This window comes from Haemaphysalis longicornis, unplaced genomic scaffold (genome assembly GCF_048455015.1).
Source record: "Haemaphysalis longicornis isolate Haplotype H1 unplaced genomic scaffold, Haemaphysalis longicornis Haplotype H1 scaffold_8, whole genome shotgun sequence".
In the NCBI taxonomy this organism is placed as follows: Eukaryota; Metazoa; Arthropoda; class Arachnida; order Ixodida; family Ixodidae; genus Haemaphysalis; species Haemaphysalis longicornis.
The window spans coordinates 192,713,045-192,719,088 of record NW_027526445.1 but is presented as its reverse complement, the minus strand read 5'-3'; the positions used below and the strand labels follow the sequence as shown (position 1 = coordinate 192,719,088).

The 6,044-nt window shown below is 49.8% G+C and overlaps 1 pseudogene; it reads right to left on the bottom strand.

Annotated features, from left to right (window-relative positions):
- Positions 1 to 249: 249 nt before the first annotated feature.
- On the bottom strand, positions 250 to 2,117 carry LOC144148639 (uncharacterized; annotated as a pseudogene).
- Positions 2,118 to 6,044: the final 3,927 nt, after the last annotated feature.

The window sequence follows — 6,044 nt, the reverse complement described above, 5'->3', positions numbered from 1 at the left end:
ACTAATGGTGTGGTACAGGCCGCAACGTCACCTCAAGAACGAGTTCAAGTTAAATTGCCCAAACTTGAGATCCAACCTTTTGACGGATAATTCATACGGTGGCCTGCATTTTGAGACCAGTTCGAGTCAACGATACATAAGAACCTGTGCCTAATAGACGTTGACAAATTCAAGTATCTTCGCAGTTACCTGAAGGGGAAAGCGCAAGGCGTAATCAGCGGATTGCCTACAACTAACGACAGCTACCCCTTAGCCATCGAACTGTTGCAGCGTCGGGTAGAACTTGTTCTCGATGTACACCAAGTCTGCGAGTTCCTCCTTGGACGGCCACATGATGCCCGGGTTGATGCCCGTGGCGCGACCGAACTTGGCGTAGTCCTTGCGCATGTAGCTGATCCGCTACTCGAGCTCCATTTGCGGGAACGTGTACTCCAGCTTGACACCCCGGGCGTACTTGCGCGGGACGATTCGCGACACGTCGCGCAACTTGTCGATCTCCTCCTTGGACAGAGTTCTTGCGCCGGCGCGCGTGGTTGTAACGGTGGCTGCCGCCTCCGGAGCGGAACCGGTGCAACGGCAGACCACGTTGAATGTGGCCCTCCGCGGAAGAAAAAACGACGTGCCGGCACCAAAAAATGTTGAGCCACGAGTGCCGAAAAGCGAAACTCAAGGCGTAAGCAAACTGTTTATTGGTTATGCTGCCAGTTTCCGAACCGTTCCCTGCCAGATTCGATGCACGAGCTCTCGTCCCTTTTACTACTGCCTCGTCGTCTTCGTGGTCGGAGGAGGCAGCGGGTCGAGGGATTGAACATACTGGCAACGTTTTGGAAACAAAACCCTCATAATTAACGACCACATGAGCAAACTGCTAAACCTCCTGAAAGTGACTTCCTGCGAAGACTTGAGCGACCTTCAGACGCTTCATGAATGTGTACACACTCATGTTAGATCACTTAAGAACCTCGGAGTACATATTGAGTCGTACGGCATTATGTTGAAGACTGCACTATTGCAGAAGTTGCCCTATGAGCTCGTGCTCAGGTTCAACCATTTAACGTTAACGACACCACAAGCACAGGGAAAAGAACAGGCTGGTGAAGTATCGAAGTTACTTGAACTTTTGAACCTGGAAGTGCGAAGTCGGGAGATCACTTCACCAGTGACGGGATCAGACATGCCTGCCAGGACAAAACCAACCGGAACCAGGTCAAAGAAAACATGCAAGGTTCTTCTTCCGCAATAACGTTAACGATATCCCGCCATGGATGTCTTCTCTGCGAATCAAACGACCACCTCACAGAAGACTGCCGCGCTCAAATTACATTAGAAGAAAAGAAAGCGAAATTGCGAAAACAAGGTTGTTGCTTTCGCTGCGCCAGGCACTTTCACCGCGCCAAGAATTGCAAAAATGCAAGAAGCCTCTCATGTCGGAATTGCAAAGGACGCCACATAACTTCCTTGTGCGATCCAAATTGGAAACGACCAACACCAGAAAAACTGACGACTATGTCCACATCGACGGCTGAATCAGATACGTCCCAGGAAACGGCTTTTGGGTTTACAGTGCCTGGAGACGCGAAATTTTCAAAAGAAGTGACATGTTCGCACGTAGCAACTGAAGAGCCAGTGTTTGAGCAGGAAAAGGCTTCTTTGGAGGTGGATCAACCAAGAACTACAGACAAAGGAGGATGTTCCAAAGAACGTCCACGGGCCTCACAAGTCCTCACCGAAAACGAACGAAAAGCAGAATATTTATGCTCCACTTCAGCGCCTGAAGCTTCATCGGCTGAGGCACTTTGTGCAAGATGGAAGCATGGAGAGCACCTTTTTGACAGACCATGGCAATTAGGCCGCCGGAACAAAGACCTGCTCTTGTTGAGCCCTGCGGAAATGACTCCAATGAAGTCTCCAGTTCTTCTCGACTACGGAAGCACCAATCAATCGCCAATCCATTGCCAGGTTCAAGATTTTAGCCAGCTGAAGCCAACCAGATCCATATTATTGCGCCGACCCGGAGCCTGTTACAAAATGTGATCTGGTTGGTTGGAAGACGACGACACCGAAGTGAAGACGAGCAGCGACCGCACGAGAAGCGAGGCTCGAGACATCTTCTTCATCAAGCGAAGAACGCTAGCCGCTCGAACGTCGTCAATAAAGCGGCGTCCTCTTACCCTCGCTTGCTTCCTGGTTTTCAACACACACTCAAGAATTTTTTTTCTTCATATGGTCGAGTGGGGCCCCTGACAGCTGGGGGCCCGGGGCTGCAGCCCCCGTAGACCCCCCCCCCCCTTTTCATCCGGCCCTGCCCACGCAATACAAATACAGAGGGCATCGCTCTCACAGCAGGTTCTCTCCCTGGCCAAGGCAGCCTCTCACGCACACAGCGCGCGCACATTGCAAGCAAACCGGTCGCGACACACTCTGGGAAGAGTAGTACCGAATCTACACCTATTTACACAATGAAGGCACAGATATTGAATTAAGAGAGCGTGTTACCGCAAATCATTTAGTGTGAAATAAAACCGGGCCGTCTCCACTGACGTGCAACCTGGAGAGGAGCGAATCATGCCCCGTGTAAGTGTATTCTTGGCGCTTTGGAGTTTTTGCCCACGGAGATGAAACCGTTGCGGCTAGAGGTACACAGCTGCTCTGTTAAAAGTATCGTGTCTTTGAAGCTCGAAACTTTCTACCGCGAGGCTTTGGAAAACGAGTGTCCAGGGGCGGTCTTTTAGTACGTGTTGCGCTCTAGAGGCTTGGAAAACGGGTGTCCCGGTGTTTTATTACCGTGACGCCGACGACGGGAAACGCCGACAGCCCAAGCCACTAAGGGGCTTCGTCCCCCCACCTTGAAAATTAAACTTAACAAGACCTTGGATCAAAACAGTCATCAGCCCGTTAACTCGATGCAAGCCTTAAAGGGCCCCTGAGATGGGGTTTTTTGGGGAGTCGATGGTATCGGAGCGCAACGGCTATTTCTTGAACTAATCGTGACGTGTTTGTGCGCTCTTGATTTAATCAATTTTTTACGAGCGTAAAAACATCAGAAAGCTACAAAAAACATCTTTTGTGTGTGGGTGCTTTTACACAGTCACACATATTTGTTTTATACCGGAGTGTAAAGCACTTACACACCGGGCCAAACCGGGCTTGACGCTCCTCCGTTCTCGGCGGAAGGATACAGTGAGCGCAGGAGCAACGACGCTTGCAGCCAGCGTGATCGCTCAGCGCTCCGTGTCTGGTGTTAAGCGCTAACCATATGGAGCGATTTTTCCAGCGACGCGACGAGCGACGCGACTAGGATCCGCAGTCGCCGAACCGAAGTCGCTCGCCGAGGCAACCACATGACAGCGACGGCTCGAGCGACTGAGCATGCGACTGAGGATGGCGATTTCAATGTTTCCGCACTGCGCATAGTAACGCGCTTGGTACGCTGGATGTTTGCAAACATTTTTTTTGTTCATTTGTCATAAAAAGCATGACTAAAAAGTATTACGCCTTTCTACCTTGCTTTTTGCACTTCATTGCATCTCTAAAACTGGTTTGGGTTAGCGATAGCGCACGCTTTTCCTTCTGCGCCTCGATTCTCGGCTCCAACATGAACGCCGTGAAGAATTCGCTTTGTTGACGTCGTTTTTCCCACACGGGTCTCACCCAGTGTGAGCGGGAGCCTTCTTGCTTCTGCTTCAGCGTGTACACAAGCTTTGCCACGCAAAGCTTTCTTTGCCGCTGCACCGCAAACGTCGTCTGCGTGGATTTGCAAAATCTTCCCCCCGTTCTCTTCCAAAACCGGAGATTGCGTGCTTACGTAGGGGCTCTCCTATTGGCTAGTCGCTGAGGCCACTTCCGGGAGGCGAGCGACTGTTTCTGGCGGCCCAGAACCGAGCGATTCGATGAGCGACTTGGTCCGCGGCGAAAAGTAGTTCGTCGCTAGTCGCGTCGCTCCCCAAGTCGCTTGCAAAATCGCTCCATGTGGTTGGGGCTTTAGAGTATCATCAGTTTTCTTTGCATTTGCTTTCTTGGACGCTGTACCCGAAAGGATTCTTTGCACCATCTGTGTTTCGAGCGTAGCCTCGACGTTGTTTCAGAGGTGGTAACGAACGGCGCGCCAAGGGAGCGCCGCGCCGACGACGAAGGAGGAGCTCCGCACGCAGCGCTTGGACGACGCCGGCCACTGCTCGTGATCACGAGGCGCACGCTCAAGTGCGCTCACGCGGGATGAATAAATCAGTTCAAGCCTAAACGCTGTCGCAGCTGATTCTCTGCGGCGGTCGCGACAAGGGCAAGAGCATGCTCATCCCGTAACGACAACTGCCAAAGAGTTTCATTTCATTGCTTCCCATCAAGTCATGATCGCAGGAAAGTGTGGTTTGCTGCACCGGCCTTCTGAATGAACCTGTTGCCTAGTGTCCTTAGCGCGCTTTACCGTTTACCGTATAAAATGAAGCAAGAGCAGCCGCGTTTGCCGCTGAAAACGAAAGGATTGCACTCTGCGGTTTCTGCATTCCGGCTTACCGGCTCTTCAGGGACCTTAACCGGCTCTGCCGAGTAGCGACATCTGGCGAATTTGTCGCAAAGCAAATGACACAAACGTTTGTCGCCCAGAACTGTTCGCTTACGCTTGAAATGGCTTGAATCTTAGACGTCTTAGATTGAACTCTCACAATACAATAATTTTTTTTAAAAGAGCCGTATACTTCTACTGTAGAGCTTAAAAAATCGAAAACATGACGTTGACGCCGCCATCTAGTGGGAAGAATTAGGACCAAGTATTGCATTAACCAGAATTCACGCCACCGCTAATTTGTAATGATTCCGCAGTTACCTATATTACCTTGCCCAAGACGATTTTGAAAGCATAAAAGAGCTATGCTAGTTCATAAAGGCATCTGAACCATTGGAAGCGTGGGAAGCTGGAGTAGGGGCGGAAATTTTGCTCGCTCATTCTAAAAAAATTGTCATTTATCGTGCTCCTGATCATTTAGCAAGAATGTAGTAAACATCAACTAAGATTGCTTGCATGAAGCGCAGAGCACAGCGCATTTGCTGTGCCGTAAAGTTCCAGAAGAACGCCCACCCAAATTTAAGTACAGTGATATCAAGTGAAAAATACGAGATGGGCGAAATTTCGGGTCAAGCGCGGAAAGGACAAATAAGTGACCGCATCTACACATGAAGAGATGATTCGGGTTTGTTTTCTTCACTCATCGGCGCTAAAGCCATGGATTTTACGGGGTGGGCGCGCGTCTTTCAGTAAATTGAATATTTCACCCGTAAAAGGGGGTGGGCGATGTTTCGGGGGAGGGCGTTCACTCGGAACTTTCCGGTAATCTAATCAAAACGCGAGCGTACATTTCGCCGGCGCAGGGGGCTCGCTACTACAGTCGGTAGAAATTCTAGCCTCTGTATCGCTATGTAGCGACGGTAAAAATAAGTTACCGTTCACGGAAACTCTCGCGCATGCAAGGTCGACTTCCGCAATCACCAGTATCTCCTGCTCAAAGTCCGTACAGACTGAAAACGTAGCTTAAAAAAAAAAAAAAAAAAAAGGACGTCGTCGTCTCATGTGCGACCCACTCGCTGAAGTAACCATGGTAACGACGACGCTCTAAACCAAAGAGCCGCCGTCAAAAATCGCGGACATTCCGGCGGCCAACCATGAAATGAGTGCTTCGCCTCGGACGAGGTCGCAGGCGGGTAAAGCTGGCTCAAAAATGTGTCTAAACACGAATGCCGCCATGATGCCACGCTGTAGTTGCCAGATCAGTAGTTTAAGATATGGCTAACAATTTTTCTTAAAAATGAGGCACAAATTTAGGGCCCTAAGCTAAAATTAGGCAACTTTTATGGCAATAACTGAGTTTCTTTACGAGTTTGTATGCTTTTTATTAGTTTTCTTGAAGTATTCATGTTTGACGAACAAAAATAAATGAAATTATAAGCAAAAAGAAGACGTCGGGCTGAGGCGCCAAATTCAGTTTCGGTATATTGTGAGGAGCGTCAGTCGTGTGGGGCTAATTTACAAAGGTTCACTCTAACACGCCTTA